Source organism: Schistocerca serialis, chromosome 5 (genome assembly GCF_023864345.2).
Source record: "Schistocerca serialis cubense isolate TAMUIC-IGC-003099 chromosome 5, iqSchSeri2.2, whole genome shotgun sequence".
NCBI lineage: Eukaryota > Metazoa > Arthropoda > Insecta > Orthoptera > Acrididae > Schistocerca > Schistocerca serialis.
In genome coordinates, this window is record NC_064642.1 from 733791757 (window position 1) to 733812285 (window position 20529).

The window sequence follows — 20529 nt, forward strand, 5'->3', positions numbered from 1 at the left end:
TGCCATTATTGCGACATGAGGTGGGGCGTCTAATTTTAATTTCCCTGCTTGTGGCAAACACTTTTTAAAAAAGACGAAAAGGCTCCTGAGGCAATAAAAGAGAGGACTGCACCAATATTGAATCTCTCAGTAAATGACATTACGAAAAGCCGGCAAACAAAGAGGTCGCCCGGGTGGGCGCTAGCGTCTCGAGAGTAGCACTCAGAAGCCGGCTCGATGTGTTTACTCTGCTCGTTACGGTAGGAGCTGGCTGAGTAATAGCGGGCACTTGACGGGTAGGAGAGGGTGAGTGGTGGAAGAGGGGGGTAGGGGGTAGGAGAGGGTGGTACACTGGGCCATTCAGCCGGCGATGTCGCGATCGCTCCCGCTAGGAGGGGGAAGGGGAGGGCGCCGTGGCTCGGGCTGCGCTGCCGCTCCAACAAGTGTGACGGGGCTGTCAAAACCACTGTGCCACCACTGCCTCACAAGCGTTCGACGTCGTATAGGAATGTGACTATGCATCATTTTTCATACAATGTTTAACAGAAAGGTATGGCCAAACTTATAGGAAATATTCCTCAGAGACAGAGGAATGAGCCGGCCGGTTTGGCCGAGCGGTTCTAGGCGCTACAGTCTGGAACAGCGTGACCGCTACGGTCGCAGGTTCGAATCCTGCCACGGGCATGGATGTGTGATGTCCTTAGGTTAGTTAGGTTTAAGTAGTTCTAAGTTCTAGGGGACTGATGACCTCAGAAGTTAAGTCCCATGGTGCTCAAAGCCATATGAACCACAGAGGAATGAAATGTGCTATGTGTACATGGTTCACGAAACATTCATTTCACTGTTAGAGCTCATCTTCTGTTTCTCTTCATAATGACATTAATCATGGGCTACATACAGGCACAGACCAGCATCACTTGAAAAGATTTCTTACATAAAATGTTCGAAATAACCTCTTCGTTAGGTTTTCAAATGGTTCAAATGACTCTGAGCACTATCGGACTTAACAGCTGAGGTCATCAGTCCCCTAGAACTTAGAACTACTTAAACCCAACTAACCTAAGGACATAACATACACATCCATGCCTGAGGCAGGATTCGAACCTGCGACCGAAGCGGTCGCGCGGTTCCAGACTGAAGCGCCTAGATCCGCTCGGCCATACCGGCCGGCCGTTAGGTTTTGTTTGAATATACAGTAAGTTGGATTTCTCAGGTTCACTGCCCGCATTTGTTCTTCCAATTAAACGAAGGTAATGTTGACATTTGACCTACTTCACGTGCTGTTGTTTACATGTGACGAACTTCATTGCTTGCGATGACAAGCGATTAACTTCACTGCTCTATTAGCATTAAGCAAACAGATCAACTGTTTAGTGTTCGTCACAGACGTGCTTCCAGGTAGAATGCATTGGAAGTGTACACAAGTGCAGAGCTGACAGATGCCCATTTGCTGTGCATAACAACTACTACTTGGGTTGAATTGTTTGGGGAAGGAGACCAGACACCGAGGTCATGGGTTTCATTGGGTTAGGGAAGGACAGGGAAGGAAGTCGGCAGTGCCCTTTCAAAGGAACCATCCCGGCATTTGTCTGGAGCGATTTAGGGAAATTTAAATCAGGATGGCCGGACGTGAGATTGAACCGTCGTCCTCCTGAATGCGAGTCGAGCTGCTACTGGCCGTGGCACTCGACGTTTATATCGGAAAAGGTTTTCCGTTCGACAGTACCCCGAAAGGAGAACGATTGAGGCAACTGACGGTCATCTTGAGGAGCTCTTCTCACGACTGGGGGAGGATCTGAGGGAGGAGAACTCCTCAGCTGGTGGTGCAGCTTCTTCGTCTAGTTGACGACAGTCCTAGTGTCAGCGTAAGATAATTAACTGCAGCTACTAATGTTGATCACATGGCTGTCTGTAGAATGATGCATGAGAACATGCCGTATTCGAACTATGTGCAGTGTGTGCGGGCACTATCAACAGCTCATTTTCCTGCGGGGGTACACTTCCGTGAACGGTTCAGCCAACGGAGATGCAACCCTCACTTTAGAGCAAATGTGCTGCTCACGTATGTGGTTTCGTTCAAAAGCGATCAGATTGTAAATTTTTACAATCAACACATATAAATTATAGAGCATCTTCACGAAACTGTGCACTCTAGTCATCAACAAAGATTGTCTGTCAACGTTAGGCCCTGCCAACGGCCTTGCCGCAGTGGATACACCGGTCCCCGTGAGATCACCGCTGTTAAGCGCTGTCGGGCGTGGTCGGAACTTGGATGGGTGACCATCCAGGCTGCCATGCTCTGTTGCCATGTTTCGGGATGCACTCAGCCTCTTGATGCCAATTGGGGAGATACTCGACCGAATAATAGCGGCTTCGCTCAAGAATACCGTCATAACGACCGGTAGAGCGGTGTGCTGGCCCCACGCCCCTCCTATCCGCATCCGCCACTGAGGATGACACGGCGGTCGGATGGTCCCGGTAGGTCACTGGTGGCCTGAAGACGGAGTGCAACGTTAGGCTCAGCATTGGGCAACACGTGCTGTTAGAAGTAAATAAAGTATATTGCTGTGCAAAATATCGACATAAATTCCAATTTTACAGTGTCATCCATGTGTATACTCAGTGCCAGAAAATTAGCTTACGTTGTGGGAACAACAATCCGATATCATCCAGCAGGGTTACCGTCAAATTCTCAAGAAATTAGGTTCAGAGTAACTGAATTCAGTATAGAATGAAATCAACTCAGAAAGTATGAGTAAGAGGCTTCTCATCGCTTGACAAATTCGCAGCCTCTTTGTCTACATTAGTGCATATGAATGCGCGTGATTGAACACCAGTCCACAGAAGGATACAAAATTACTACTTACAGTAACTCACTTGGAACTGCATCACAGAATTTAGCACAGTAAGATAACCTGGAGTTGTCTCACCGATAATCCTGATCGTTGTGTATGTTACTTAGTATGATAGCTTTCCATCAGGAGAATGTAATTTCATCATAATACTGTCCTCCACCAAAATGCAGCTCCAAAGACAAGCACGTCTTAACACTCCAGCATACAGAATCAAACTCTCTAACGAAAGCAGTGCCACTATAACGTGTGACTTCCCTAGGACAATAAGTAAATGGCAATCTCTACCTCCGAGGCAAGCTATTGCTGAAGGCCAGCGATTCACCAGAGGCAAGATGTCTGACGCAGTTGTTATGCAAAGACTTTAAGAAGACGTCAGAATTGATATGTAGCGAAACAGTCTGGCTTAATGTCTCAGAGGTAGTTGTAAAATAGGTACCACGTATCTTGTAAAATATAAAATACGTCACAAGGAAATGAAAGGGCCTACAGGAGGCACCTTTAAAAGTGAAAGTATCGCAAAAGCATGCAATATTCTATAAAGATTGTACATTATAACAGCAGTAGATATGCAATTTCGGGAAGGTTAGGAGACAAACGGCCACAGTCACGCATAACGGTCCCGCTCTGAGAGGCGAATAAGGGAGCCGCGGTCGGAGTTATTCGGCGATTCGTCGCCACCTGGGATGGCTGGCGGTGTGAGGAACGGGCCCAAGGAGAAAACGGCGGCGGCGGCGGCGGCACCCCCAGAGTGAAAAGAATTATTAAGTTCCGCCAGAGTCAGGGGGCTCGTTATGCCCCGCCACTTCATAAATTACAGAACAGCTGGTGTTTAACTTAGCATACATACTGCCAGTTTTCACAAACTCGGCTTCCGAACAAATTTGCAATTTATATGCCCGGCAAGGGGTGGGAATGGGTGGGGGATGTGGGAGATGGGGACGGTGTCTGGCGGCTGCACGACGCCGGCGGTGGGGAGGCCGCCGTTTCAGGGATCACAGAGCGATGGCATCAGAACTGCTGTATCAGCCAGCATTCAGCTGCTTGCGAGAAACCGAGGCCTCCGTGCAGGTATTTTGAGAGGTTGCCTGTGAGGCTACCTGGCTATGTCGTACATCTCGGGTCGGGGTCTTTGCAATACCCTTGGCTCCATTATGCACCTCGTTTCCGGAGAAACGGCGCATATTTTTGTAGCTGATAGTGTACACTAATTCGAATAAAACATCCCAAGTCACTTATGTCCAACTTGGTATGACAAGGCGGAGCGGGAAAAATAATCATGCAGATAATGAATGTGAAGTTTGTTGTAACAGGCATAAACAATCTTCTCCATTGGGAGTGAATTTAGAGAGCAATAAGTGAAAAGAAATCATAAAGGTGTGACATGGTTCAAATGGCTCTGAGCACTATGGGACTTAACATTTGTGGTCATCAGTCCCCTAGAACTTAGAACTACTTAAACCTAACTATCCTAAGGACATCACACACATCCATGCCCGAGGCAGGATTCGAACCTGCGACCGTAGCAGTCGCGCGGTTCCGGACTGAGCGCCTAGAACCGCTAGACCACCACGGCCGGCAAAGGTGCGACATAAAGTGACAAAGGAAGCCAGCTATCATTACGGTAAGTATGCGTAGATTTGTAGTTAATCTGGCGAGGTCACATAGAAAATCTTACAGCATGTGAAGAATGACATTGTTGACGACAATGATGCATTTCAGAAATATTTCCATCTTCAGAAACCCAGGTCCAAGGTTAGCACATGTACAAGAGCGTAACCGGTTGTGTAAGTAACAGGACAGACTACTACTAGAGTAGTCTGTCATCTCTTGTTACACACGCAACAGCTGATCTACATCTACATCTACGTGATTACTCTGCTATTCACAATTAAGTGCCTGGCAGAGGGTTCAATGAACCACCTTCACGCTGTCTCTCTACCGTTCCACTCTCGAACGGCACGCGGGAAAAACGAGCACTTAAATTTCTCCGTGCGAGCAATGATTTCATCACGATGATAATTTCTCCCCATGTAGGTAGGTGCCAACAGAATGTTTTCGCAATCGGAGGAGAAAACTGGTGATTGAAATTTCATGAGAAGACCCCGTCGCAACGAAAACCGCCTTTGTTTTAATGATTGCCACTCCAATTCACGTATCATGTCTGTGACACTGTCTCCCCTATTTCGCGATGATACAAAACGAGCTACCCTTCTTTGTACTTTTTCGATGTCATCCGTCAGTCTTACCTGATGCGGATCCCACACCGTACAGCAATACTCCAGAATATGGTAGACAAGCGTAGTGTAAGCAGTCTCTTTGGTAGACCTGTTGCACCTTTTAAGTGTTCTGCCAATGTATCGCAGTCTTTGGTTTGCTCTACCCACAATATTATCTATGTGATTGTTCCAATTTAGGTTATATGTAATTGTAATCCCTAAGTATTTAGTTGAATTTACAGTCCTCAGATTTGTGTGACTTATGGCGTAATCTAAATTTAGCTGATTTCTTTTAGTACTCATGTGAATAACTTCGCACTTTTCTTTATTCAGGGTCAATTGCCACTTTTCGCACCAAACAGATATCTTATCTAAATCATTTTACAAGTCGTTTCGATCATCTGATGAGTTTACAAGACGGTACATGATAGCATCATCTACAAACAATCTAAGATGGCTATTCAGATTGTCTCCTATGTCGTTAATATAGATCAGGAACATTAGAGAGCCTATAACACTTCCTTGGGGAACGCCCGATATTACTTCTGTTTTACTCAATGACTTTCCGTCTATTACTACGAACTGTGATCTTTCTGACAGGAAATCACGAATCCAGTCGCACAACTGAGGCGATACTCCGTAGGCACGCAGTTTGATTAGAAGACGCTTGTGAGGAACGGTGTCGAAAGCCTTCTGGAAATCTAAAAATATGGAATCAATTTGACCCCTGTCGAGACCACTTATTACTTCATGAGTATAAAGGGCGAGTTGTGTTTCACAAGAACGATATTTTCTGAATCCGTGCTGACTATATGTCAATAAATGGTTTCCTTCGAGGTACTTCATGATGTTCGAATACAGTATATGTTCTGAAACCCTACTGCAAATCGACGTCAGTGATATAGGCCTGTAATTCAGCGGATTACACTTACTTCCCTTTTTGGGTATTGCTGTGACTTGAACAATCTTCCAGTCTTTAGGTACGTATCCTTCTGTGAGAGAGTGGTTGTATATAATTGCTAAATATGGAGCTATTTTATCAGCATACTCTGAGAGGAACCTGACTGGTATGCAATCTGGACCGGAGGCCTTGCCTTTATTAGGTCATTTAAGCTGCTTTGTTATACCGAGTATATCTACTTCTATGTTTCTCATCTTGGCAGCTGTTCGTCATTGGAATTCAGGAATATTTACTTCGTCTTCGTTGGTGAAGGAGTTTGGGAAAACCGTGTTTAATAACTCTGGCTTAGTGGCACCGTCATCAGTGACTTCACCGTTGTTATCGCCCATTGAAGGTATTGATTGTGTCTTGCCACTGGTGTGCTTTATGTATGACCAGAATCTCTTTGGTTTTTCTGCCAGATTTCGAGACAGAATTTTGTTGTGGAAATTATAAAAAGCATCTCGCATTGAAGTTTATGTTTATATAACGTGAGGAGACAGACTAGTAGTAGCTTGTCATCTCATGTTACATATACAGCTGGTAATGCCCTTACCCTTGTGCTACCGTTGCACTCGGGTTTCTTAAGATGGAAATAATTTCAATACGCATCACACATATTCTGTGATCAATGAAGTCTTCTTCACCCGATGTATGACTTATTGTGCGAACTAGCCAACAGTTGGTAATGTGAACAGTTTTAACAATTTTACAGTAATTTCAATACCGACCAATGATGAGACAGCATGTTTCCCAATTTCAGTATCATCGCTCAACTGCCCCTTCTCTACTTTGCGAGTATCATTGCAAATGGTCATAGATGACTTTGCAGTACGTCCATTCATTGTTAACTCCTGGTCATATACATCATCAAAGTATACCAGGCAGCGCTTAATTTATGATATGTCTCTATGCAGATGGGAGTCACAGTGCATTCTCACAGTATTAGGATAAAGCTAGAGACTGGGGGACCCCCTCACACTGTCTTTGACCAACCCGCCCTGCAGCACCATTCCCAGTTTAATCTGCGGCAGACCATAAGTAGACAGCTATATTCCGCGTCTCGTGAATGAACGGAGCTTGCCGAGTACTCGCTCTTCCAAGTGCACAAGATTGCTCCAGATGTGCCCTTGTCGATGAGGTTAACACTCCTTATCGGTGTATAGTAACAGATTTTAAAGTGTTGTGATGTAACAGCAGACGGTTAAGAAGAACAAGAAACGGGTGATTTTTATGCATGATGGAGCTCCAGACGATGGAGTTCGAAGCAATCTACATAAATCAACTATGCTATCAATTTTAAAGTATTGTTCTAGTGCCTGGGATCAGTACCAGAGGAGTATTGGTGAGATAGAACATAAACACATGCACTCTTAAGGCTACACGGTTCTACACTTAAAATAGTCTATAATGTTTGATTGCTTGAGTTTCCGACCTATCATGGTGTGTTAATATTCCAGTGTAACAAATATACTTGCAGCGCATGGCATACATCCTTCTTGCAGGTTTCTCTACGATAAACTATGGTAACAAACTGTAAAACGAGAAAACAACTTTCTTAAAACAATGGCTTTGTGTGATACATTTACAATAATGCTTTCCAGAGATGTATAGCATCCACTGTTTACATCCGATCACGGATTAGAAATTATACTATGCCCACATTAGTCCTATATAAAATGATCGTTAGTAACGGAGAACACGTCTTTCAAGGAAACAGGTAAACGCATAGCAGCAGCGTTCGACATGTGAAATTAAAAGTCATGCTGCGACTAACTCTGTAAACAGCACATCTGTCAAGCAGATGTATACACAAGGATTGCAGTGTCTCACAAACACCTACCACTAACTGAGAATCATCTTAGTTAGGAAGCTGAAGTTTCAATTTTACATCCAAGATGCGACAGGGGGGAAAGAGTACATAGCATACCTTCGTTCGTTAGAGAAATGGTCTCGTTTCAACACACATTAGGTGGAAGTCCTCTGATGACCTAGGGGTGCTCGTAATCACATACAGAACACGTGGTTGTATACAAGTCGAACGCAGGCAATGTCACGCGACTGATGCATCCTGACGGAACACCAGAAAAATTGACCTGCAGCAACTTCTCCATCTCTAGAAAACATCATCAGCCAACCGATCGTACCTCGTTACATCTCCATCTCAATCGATCACCCCGTCCACTCTCTGTTATCCGTTAACGCAGACGCATGTATGGTTAGAGGTGGATGGTTCTCTGTCTTCCTGAAAAGCGTCAAATACAGTAGTCAACTTGCGTGTATCACTGTTACCTCAACACACATACAGTATAATGCTGCTTCGACGGAAAGAAAGTGACTGCGTCCCTGGATACCTTCGCTTTCATTCTCGTCAGAGATTCTGAGGGGCGGTATTGCTGAAAACTGACAGCCATAGTATTGCCTAAATTTAAGAGTTTCTGTCAAAGATGTTCAGTACAGAGTTGCAGTAAATAGATAACTTCCACAAAAAGATGGATTGTATTACTGCTAAATAGGTTCAGAGAAGAATTTAGCAAACACATAGGCCATTATGAGAAAAAAAAACATTGCAATTAGAGATTTCCAACGTTGTTAAGATAACTGAATTAGTTGAAGTTCTAAAAAGAAAAAAATGGTTGAGGCTGGTGAAAGGGTTATGCGAAAGGAACTCGCAAAGTTCTATGTAGGTGTATTACAAAGTTCAACAATTTCCCATAACTGGAACAATTTTTTAATTGTTGTAACTCACAAAACAGGAAACAGACGAAAACGGTACATACCAGTCAGCGTACTCTCTGTCGCTAAAATTATCGTCAGCTTCATAGAAAAACTTCGGATTTTGCTATAATAAGGTAAACGTGCTCTCAATTTCAGAACGGACGTGATACAAAGGACCATTACAAACTGAGAACGAATTTAATTATAGAGCAATAAATATGAATAACTACTTTACGCATGATTCATTAATTTTGAGAAAGCTTCGGACTCAGTCCAACAAAATCGTTACTAAAAACTCTTGATGATCTTGATGAACAAAATGTTGATTGAACCTGTATTGTATATTGATGAGTGAACGGTACTGCTTTCTGTAGACTATCAGGATAATGGGAAAATCATTACTGAAACAAATATCAACAAAAGAGATTTCATATTACCAAAAAACTTTGAGGCAGTGCTAGGATAATTTTTTGTATTCACCGTTTGGAATAAAATATACAGGAATTCGTGTTAAGGGAATGTTCCTCAACTGCCTTTGTTTTGTTGACAACATTGCACTTTTCGTCTCCAAATTTCAACTACTAATGTAAGAAAATCATTTACAATAAGACGAAAGAATGAACAATCTTTACACCAGAAGGAAAGTTCACAATTGACAACGGAGTTATCAGACCAAGTAAAGAGTTCTTGTGTTAAGTGTCGAAAGAGAATGCTCACGACGGCGAAATCAGAAAATTTTTTCCATGTTCGACTGCTTCTGTTCGACATTTTTCGGCTGCATCTATCTTGTGGTGCTCTTCGGGACAAACGCCATTCATTACGTCAAACACATTAACGTCCTGCATCGCACTCACCCACAGCTTTACAAACTCTTGTGGCATTTTCCCTGCATACTATCACACTCTTGCAACTTTCATCTCTGCTACTGATTCTCAAGAGCTTAGTTTTCAACTGGATCGGCTTATAGACTTTTTTAAAAAAGTTTAGGCTTCTTATTATTACGTTCACGAATTCAAACACTGATTTAATTGACTTCTTTTTTCACTAAGGTTCAAAACTGAACGGCTCGACATGTTCTAAAATATTACATACTGCCCTATATAGCAACGCTAAACTACCATCAATAGGGGCGAGTGCCGTAGTTTCGAGTACTTTTCAGACTTCTGCTTCTAATCAACCCTGAAGAGGAAGAATTTCAGAACATTTTCGTTTCCCATTTTGAACTCACTGCATTCGCTATATGTGCGCTGCAGTCTTTTTCTGCAAGTACAGAAATTACTCTGGAAGAATAAAGGTTTTCCAAATGTGAGAAACTCTTTGGAGCTACAACTTGGTCATGTAGCAAGGAACAAATATTCCATTCAAATTTAAAAGTGGTGCGATCGAGAAAATCATGTCATTATTCTGTAATCTGTGTGTTACATTCTTACTCTGCAACAGACTAACAACACAGGTCCGCAAAAAAATATTTTTTGAAATTTGTCTGAAATTTGATAACTGATTTTATGTACTTTTCAGTGCTGATTTCAAAAATGCAAACAATTTTTTTCCATCACGTCATTTTTTCCCAGAAAAAAGCGAGTGTTTTTGGGTATAATAACAAAATTTAAGCAATTTACCACAGTTTTACCAACGTTATAAAATTTTATTTTATTTATAAATCATGTTCTAATCTACATTTCCAGTACACTTCCATTTCTCTTTAAACTCATAAGACCTTATAATAACGCTTTCGCTTTCTGTCGAAGCTTCTTTTATTGCTTTACCGGCTGTGTACTCGTTGAGGATCATCTCTTTTTATCATCCAGCAGTAGTCCGCTATCATGTTGACGTTCCATCTTCCTTGATATCTTCTTTCTATTTCTTTGGTGTCTTGGTGGAATCTTTCGTCCTGCTCTTCACTTACATCACCTAGGTTTGCAGGGAAGTAGTCAAGATGTGAGTGGAGAAAATGAACTTTAATTCTCATGTTACAGCCCAGCTTCTTCAAGTTGTTGAGCATGTCCGCTACGATTGCCTTGTAGTTTGGATCTCTTTTTTTCCTAGCAAACCCGTAACACCTCATTTAATATATGTCATATCTTTTGTTTCCATTTTGTCCACAAAGCTGGAATCTGTCATTAATTTTCTAATATCTGGCCCGACAAAGATTCATTCCTCTAGCTTTGCCTCGGATAAACCAGGAAACTGTCCACAAAGATATCTGAAACACACCCCTTCTTTTGGCAATGCCTTAACAAATTGTTTCATCAGCCCCACCTTAATTTGAAGTGGTGGAAGTGACATCTTTTTGGGATCCACAAGGATATTCCTCTCAACACTTTTAATCCGTAGCTGTAAGGTTTTTCTCAAGATCCAAGCTGTTTTTATGTAACGTAGCTTTCTGTCTCTACGGTTCCTTTCACAGAGAAAGCAAGGGAACTTTGTATAGCGACTTTGTTGACAAAGCAACATTGAAATCACTTTTAAATCACCACATAGTGTCCATTTGAGGTCTGAATAGCAGAGTTTGCTTAAAACCAGTTCAAGGTTTTCATAACATTCTTGTAAGCGAACCGAGTGTCCAACTGGTATAGAATCAACTTATTGCCATTGTGTAGAAATACCGCTTAAAGGCTTCTTTTTGAAGAATCAATAAAAAGTCTACACTCATCAGGAGCATATTCCATTTTGAAACGTGCCATAAGTCCAGGAGAGTCACTGCAAAACACCTGGTCACCTTCTTGAGAGAAGAGAGATACAAACTCATTTTCCCTCGATCGATACAAAGAAAAGGATGTACCCGGAGCCAACATATGTTTATCTTTTAATCTAGATCCTAAAACCTCTGTCGATTCTTTAGAAAGGCCTAGGTCTCTAACTAATCGTTCAGTTCAGATTGTGAAAATGGAATGGGTTCGGTTGTGCCAGGATCGTAGCAATCTCTGTCTTCTTCACTATCGCCTTGCTGAGCCTACGCCTCTTTATCATCTACATCATCCAAAGAATCTGGAGGGGGGGGGGGGTGTCTGGTACTTCAGGTCCATGAGGAACAGGGCGAATGGCTGATTGACTGTTAGGGTAAGAAATATCCTTTTTGTTTTTCAAATTAAAACCTCGTACGTTGCAAGAACAAAAATAGCAGTCATTACTATGATGTTTGGGCTTCCTCCAAACCATTGGTACTCCAAAACGTAAGGACTGCTTTTTCATAGAAACCATTGCGTCAGTTCTGCAACAGACACTGAAAAAACCTTGTGTGGGGCCAAGGCTTATCTTGATCGCCTAACTTTATACCACAATAGGCGAAACATACCGTTTCAACAAAATCGGAAATGTTTCTTTGTTACTTTTTAACGGTATAGCTATCACAAATGTAACAGAAGCAATCTGGCGAGATTATACATACTCTGGTAGCCATTGTCCATTGTCCATAAAACAACTTCCAACACAAGAAAACAGTCACTACTTTAAAGCCGGCCGCGGTGTTCGAGCTGTTCTAGGCGTTTCAGTCCGGAACCGCGCGATTGCTACGGTCGCAGGTTCGAATCCTGCCTCGGGCATGGACGTCCGTGATGTCCTTAGGTTAGTTGGGTTTTAGTATTTCTAAGTTCTAGGGGACTGATGACCTGAAATGTTAAGTCCCATAGTGTTCAGAGCCATTTGAACCATTTAAACCATTTGAACTAGTTTAAAGCACTAGTAACAACACGTGAGCAAAAAATGGTTCTGAGCGCTATGGGACTTAAATTCTAAGGTCATCAGTTCCCTTAGAACTTAGAACTACTTAAACATAACTAAGCTATGGACATCACACACATTCATGCCCGAGGCAGGATTCGAACCTGCGATCGTAGCGGCACCGCGGTTCCAGACTGTAGCGCCTAGAACCGCCGGCAACACGTGAACAGTGCAGAGTGAAGAGGTACTGTGAACTGAAGGACAACAGCAGAAGCTCAGTGCTTGGTGATGGAGGGAGAAGGGCAACGCGACAGACACGCACTGACATGAAAATACTGCTGGTTTCTCCTAATTACTCTTTATTTTACGTATATCTAGTATAAAAACGGCTAAATAACAGTTTATGGAGATCCTAAAAACCAAAATTCAAACTCACTAGAATGGTGAAATACCGAAAAAAGCTAAAACTAGACAAGCAGTTTATGAAATAACTGTACGTGACGGAATTTTTTAACTATTTTTCCAGAAATCAGCGTTGAAACCACTATATAAATCACTTAATAAATTCGAAACAATTTTTATGTCGCAGACCTGCGTAATCAGTCTGCGAAATCAAATTAAGAAGAAGATCTAACGCCATTTATAAACGATCCGAACAGTGAAAGGACTTGTAAAGAATCGTTACTTCTAAACAATGTCCACAAGGCGAACTGATTCGTTAACGAACTGCGGTTCCAGGTCAACGCCTTTATATCGGAGAGAGAGAAAACTTAGTTAAACCTTTTCATAATAATAACGATAACAACATTTCCATTATCAAACTTTCAACTTCATGAAAGAACAGAACACGAAATATTTCTTTAGAATTAACTGAGTTGGTTAACAGAATTCATTGACCGCGAAATGTGCCAATTTCTGTTCATCAAATAAAAATATGCCGATTCCATTTCATGAATGTAACTAATTTTTATGTCAATGAGATGACAGCAGTAGCGGCTGAACAGTTCGCGATCAAGCTGGCTAATTCTGGTTACAAGAACTCACCGCTTCTTCCATCAAATGCTCTATTAAATGAATAAAACCACAATACAATGGTTTCTTTTTTATTTGAAGTTATTATTCAACACATAATAGAGTAACATATGTAAACCCCTCACTATGTGTTTCTGTACGAAATTTAGCCCAAATTTACCTCTCACTCTATAAAATATCTAAGTACTAACAAAACCATGTACCCACAAACTGATATCCAATTTGAACTCCTCTGCTAACATTTGACTAAACTGAACCTAATTTTAATTTAATTGTAACTGTTCTAAATACAACTTGTCTTTATACTAAAATTGCAACTAAAGTAAAACAGTTATCTGGACATAATCAAAATCAGCACTTGTCTTGACAACATTGTTCCAAAGATCTCGAAAGCACAGCAGCAAACAGCAAGCAGCGGCGAAGCTAGATTTCTGTTTCTAAATAAATATTCAATCTGTTTCATACCGTATGGTGCAATGTGGTAATACATAATGACAAACCTTCCATAAACAGTGGTGTCGTGAGGTTAACTATACCTATAAAATGATATTCCGAGACAACGATTTTAGAATTAGGTATCTGTTCAAAGAGACAGAGTAAAATTTTCCGTGATCTTCACACATAACATTGGTCTGAAGGATACTACGTTTAACAAAGGGAACAATGATTTGAAAAGGGTACGGTGTTAACAGAGAATTTCTACAGAACGCAAAGCGTTTAATCATTTGGTATTTTAATGCATGAGCGAGGGAAGTGGGGTGGTATTTCTCTCAGCTTTGAACAAATTAACGGCTGACATCTAAGAAATAAGCTGCGCAGTCCAGCTGTCTTACATTAAAATTCTTCTCTTCAAAAAATAATAGCATTATTTAAAATTCATGTCCTTGTCACCTCCCAATATATACATCATATTCATTCTTGCTGTCCTTTACAACAAATCTTTCTTCATTCAACAAATACAATCGCAGGTCAACACAAACAACAGAATAAATCATTCACCTCTCACGTTTCAACTAAGAATGTATCAGCCTGCGCAGAGGAAAAGACTGTGCCATAACAAGTCCAAAGATTATTTAACAGTAACATATCTTGCTCTATTTCTCTGACGTGCACATAGATAACTTACAAAAATCAAAATGAGATTCTGCCTTAGACATGGACCACACATGTCCGTACAGACGCTACCAAGAACAGATAATAAGAGAAGGGTGAAAAGAACTAGACAAAAGAACCCACGAAGATATTCTCTTAATTCATATTAACAAAAGTTATTAATCATCCTTGATGTCAGTCATAATGGTATGTGAGTCCTGTTCTTGTAATAACAGTATTGTTTCTCATTTAATAAAACATCACTGTCCTTTCAAATTAAGCTATTGCCGACAAAGAAAGAAAAGAAACAAAGTGTCATAAAAAACCAGTTAAAAACATTCTGCCGCGGAAGCTACTGGCGGCTAATACAAATTTCCGTTTTCTATAGTAGGAAAACCGTTAAGACATTACAGACCCTCAGTACGTTTGCAAATCTCACGTGTTCCATTTGTACGTACAAGATACAAATGACGAAGTGTGGCTTAACCACCTACATGTTATGTAACTCGTTTTAAAAACATGCAGTCTTATACTCACCATAAAACTCTGTGGACCTAGGGTGAAAGTGCATATTTGTACAGTACTCAAATAGATAGACGTTGCAATATTTACAAACGCTGCACACAACACTACCTCATGTCTCACAGCAATGAAAACAGTATTGAAACACCGACCAGGAAACATCATACGTTCCTAGGTAAACTGCAGGCGCTACACTTTCCCCTGCATTACTGGCCAACCTTAATTGTTGCTACTGTAACTTACCACGTTCTGAATTGTGGAAAGTCAGACCTATCGTTCGCCCTCCTTATCATTATATTTCCTGCGTAGCCTCCACTCGGAGATAAGAGCAGGCGCCAGTCTACCTCCGGAACTTTTCTGTACGGTAAGTACTGCATTAGATTATGTTACTGGACTGCACGTCTTGATGCTCCTTTCCATTACATACCGTATCCTCATGTCGCTGATCATTGTTGGCTCTTTCACCTTCGTGACCAGTCCCACTCCGGTGGCAATGGGGTGTCCCATCGGCCTCTAGAACCGCTTTTGACAAGACTGAATGACGGAGACTACTAATACTCCCATTGCAGTAGGTGACGAACTTTATTTAGAAACCTAGTAGTGGGTGCGATCTTTGAACTCTTATGTCAGAAGTTAAAAAGTTACTCCTATGCCGTTTGGCTAGGAAGTTTTATAGAAGCCAAACTTTAACAAGTACTCACTATCATTTGGCGCTTTACACAGCGTGTCAAGAACACAAGTTATGCGTGTTCGTTTCTCCTCCGATGAAGTCAGATTTTCCAGTCTTCGTACCTCTCGAGTTATCTAGCCTTCTTCGTATACTGTAATGTTGCCTGGAATACATATGTCGAGGAACTACATTTGTCTTCCTACATCAGTGTGAAATAACCCTCAATGTATTTCAGTGTTGACTAGTTTGTACAATAATTAGTGCGTCTACGGCCAAGAATATACAAGTGGCACACGGCTTGAATGCTGTTTCGGACCAAATATTGATGTTGGATACTAGGATCTGGAACGAAGGCAACGTTCCAACTTATTACAAACGTGTTCCATTGGTTAGAGGTTGGACGGGCCAGTTCATTTCAGGAATGTTATTGTAGACAAGCTACTGCATCACATATGTTGTTATAGGACAGAGTGCGCTCTCATCCTTGCACAAATAGCCATTTTCTGTGAACTGTTCCTCTACCATACGCACTAACCAGTGTTGCAAAAAAGTGCACATGTCCAACGCATTTAGCGTTTTCTTAAGCGCATTTAGGGGACCACACACTAACATCTACATCTATATCTCCATCTACCTAGACACTCCTCAAGCCACCGTTTGGTGCATGATGGAGGGTTCCATGTATCACACTATTAGTCATTCCCATCCCTGTTCCACTCGCAAATAGAGCGACGGAAAAACAACAGTCAATATGCCTCCATATGAGCCCTAATTCCTCGTATCTTACCTTCGCGGTCCTTGCGTGGAATATGTGTCCATAATTAAAGCCACAAATCAATATTTCCCCGTCCTGTATCTAATGCATGGTGTAATAATACAAACTACTAACACATGTCCGTACGATCGTATTGTGATCGGAAGATGGCGTTCTGGTCAACGGATAACCACGCCAACAATGACGTCAGTTCGCCTATCAAACTGGATAGAGATTGCCGCATAGTTCCACATCCACCGTTGCTGTGTATACCGTCACAGACGCTGCGGGTGTGATACAAAGAAGACACCAACCAGACTCTCTGTAGTGGAGCGCCATAGAAAAAATGGAAGCAGGACAGTCATAAACTGATGTGGCTCGATGGCTTAATCAACCGTTCTGCTGTTTCTTGGATGTGGCCAGAGGATATAGAGATCGAAAATATATCCCAAAGACCAGGACAAGGCAGACCGCGTGTGGCATCAAAAAGAGAGGACAGTTATCTGTCTGTAGTGGCATGACGGTACCGTCTTAATACTGCACGGCAACTAGATTCTGACGTAGCAGCATCCACTGGATGTGTGGTGTCGAGGCAAACGGTGTACAGGACGCTTCGGCAGAATGGCCTTTGTTTTGATGCACCTGCTGCTTGTATATCTATGACGCGTCACCACAGAAGCGAACGTCTAGAATGGAGTCTCCAAATTGCCACCTGGACCATCGAATAGTGGGCCAATCTTTTTTCACAGATGAGCCCCAATTTGGTCTCGAGAGTGATTCTCTACGGATTTCCATCTGGAGGTAACGTGGAACACGATTTGGGGACCCAAACATAGCGGAAAGAGACTAATAGGAAGGACGATCCCTAATAGTGTGGGCAGTGATTATGCTGACTACTCGAACACCTCTTTATGAAATTGTACGGTTGTATCGGCAAGGTTTAAATGCTTTCATGTTTCGTGATGAGATCTTGGGACCTCGCGTGCAGTTGTTGCGAGGTGCTGTGGGCCCAGACTTCATATTAGCGGACGATAATGCTCGACCTTGTAGAGAACAGGTGGTTGATGTTTTCTTGGAAACGGAAGATATTACATCTACATCTACATCTACATTTATACTCCGCAAGCCACCAAACGGTGTGTGGCGGAGGGCACTTACCCATTCCAGTCGCGTATGGTTCGTGGGAAGAACGACTGCCGGAAAGCCTCTGTGCGCGCTCGAATCTCTCTAATTTTACATTCGTGATCTCCTCGGGAAGTATAAGTAGGGGGAAGCAATACATTCGATACCTCATCCAGAAACGCACCCTCTAGAAACCTGGACAGCAAGCTACACCGTGACGCAGAGCACTTCTCTTGCAGAGTCTGTCACTTGAGTTTGCTAAACATCTCCTGATCTGAATCCCATAGAGCACTATGGAGATAATTTGCGTCTGTCAGCATCCGCCAATTACTCTTCAACACTTGTGAGTAGCTCCGCAAGAATAGTGGGCGCTACTACCTCAACATGAGCCTGATGACATCGTTCACAGGATATGCCGTCATCGTCAGGCCTGTAGTGTTGCCAGAGGCGATCACACCCCATACTGAGCACGATAGTCAGTTATCGAAATGTGGGAGCAAATCCTTTAAGTTGGAAGAAAACTAACAATATTTTTGCCCATCGTTTACCACGTTGCATTTGTTTACATTCTGTATTCCTTCATTGCTTCTTCTTTACTATCAACTGCTTATACAGTTTTGTGGTAAAATAAGCGCAACCTTGAAAACTTTCTCCTTTGGGGAAAAAGGGATTTGTTGCCTTACTTTTGGACACCAGTGTATGTTGGTGGCAGTAGTAGGGAGGTTTTGGTATCAAATTAATATGCCAATTAAGTAAACTGATCCATCAACTACCCCTCAAACCACGCCCACCGCTACTCCCACCCACCCATTCCCAGTTGAAGTCGTGTTTCCTCAGTCGACCTCCCCGTCCGCCTCTTCCACCTATCCTTTTTTTTTTTTGGTCGTCAGTCTACTGACTGGGCCCGCCACGAATTCCTTTCCTGTGCTAACCTCTTCATCTTGCAACCTACATCCTCAATTGTTTGCTTGACGTATTCCAATCTCTGTCTTCCTCTACAGTTTTTGCCCTCTACAGCTCCCTCTAGTACCATGGAAGTCATTCTCTCGTGTCTTAGCAGATGTCCTATCATCCTGTCCCTTCTCCTTATCAGTGATTTCCACATATTCCTTTCCTCTCCGATTCTGCGTAGAACCTCCTCATTCCTTACCTTATCAGTCCACCTAATTTTCAACATTCGTCTACAGCACCACATCTCAAATGCTTCGATTCTCTTCTGTTCCGGTTTTCTCACAGTCCATGTTACACTACCATACAATGCTGTACTCCAGACGTACATCCTCAGAAATTTCTTCCTCAAATTAAGGCCGGTATTTGATATTAGTAGACTTCTCTTGGCCAGAAATGCCTTTTTTGCCATAGAGAGTCTGCTTTTGATGTCCTCCTTGCTCCGTCCGTCATTGGTTATTTTACTGCCTAGGTAGCAGAATTAGTTAACTTCATTGACTTCAATCCTGATGTTAAGTTTCTCGCTGTTCTCATTTCTACTACTTCTCATTACCTTCGTCTTTCTCCGATTTACTCTCAAACCATACTGTGTACTCATTACACTGTTCATTCCGTTCAGAAGATCATTTAATTCTTCTTGACTTTCATTCAGGATAGCAATGTCATCAGCGAATCGTATCATTGATATCCTTTCACCTTGTATTTTAATTCCACTCCTGAACCTTTCTTTTATTTCCATCATTGCTTCCTCGATGTACAGATTGAAGAGTAGGGGCGAAAGGCTACAGCCTTGTCTTACACCCTTCTTAATACGAGCACTTCGTCCTTGATCGTCCACTCTTATTATTCCCTCTTGGTTGTTGTACATATTGTATGTGACGCGTCTCTCCCTATAGCTTACCCCTACTTTTTTCAGAATCTCGAACAGCTTGCACCATTTTATATTGTCGAACGCTTTTTCCAGGTCGACAAATCCTATGAAAGTGTCTTGATTTTTCTTTAACTTTGCTTCCATTATTAACCGTAACGTCAGAATTGCCTCTCTCGTCCCTTTACTTTTCCTAAAGCCAAACTGATCGTCAGCTAGCGAATTCTCAATTTTCTTTTCCATTCTTCTGTATATTATTCTTGTAAGCAGCTTCGATGCGTGAGCTGTTAAGCTGACTGTGCGATAATTCTCGCACTTGTCAGCTCTTGCCGTCTTCGGAATTGTGTGGATGATGCTTTTCCGAAAGTCAGATGGTATGTCGCCAGACTCATATATTCTACACACCAACGTGAATAGTCGTTTTGTTGCCACTTCCACCAATCATTTTAGAAATTCTGATGGAATGTTATCTATCCCTTGTGCCTTATTTGACCGTAAGTCCTCCAAAGCTCTTTTAAATTCCGATTCTAATACTGGATCCCCTATCTCTTCTAAATCGACTCCTGTTTCTTCTTCTATCACATCAGACAAATCTTCACCCTCATAGAGGCTTTCAATGTATTCTTTCCACCTATCTGCTCTCTCCTCTGCATTTAACAGTGGAATTCCCGTTGCACTCTTAATGTTACCACCGATGCTTTTAATGTCACCAAAAGTTGTTTTGACTTTCCTGTATGCTGAGTCTGTCCTTCCGACAATCATATCTTTTTCGATGTCTTCACATTTTTCCTGCAGCCATTTCGTCTTAGCTTCCCTGCACTTCCTATTAATTTCATTCCTCAGCGACTTGTATTTCTGTATTCCTGATTTTCCCGGAACATGTTTGTACTTCCTCCTTTCATCAATCAACTGAAGTATTTCTTCTGTTACCCATGGTTTCTTCGCAGCTACCTTCTTTGTACCTACGTTTTCCTTCCCAACTTCTGTGATGGCCGTTTTTAGAGATGTCCATTCCTCTTCAACTGTACTGCCTACTGCGCTATTCCTTATTGCTGTATCTATAGCGTTAGAGAACTTCAAATGTATCTCGTCATTCCTTAGTACTTCCGTATCCCACTTCTTTGCGTATTGATTCTTCCTGACTAATGTCTTG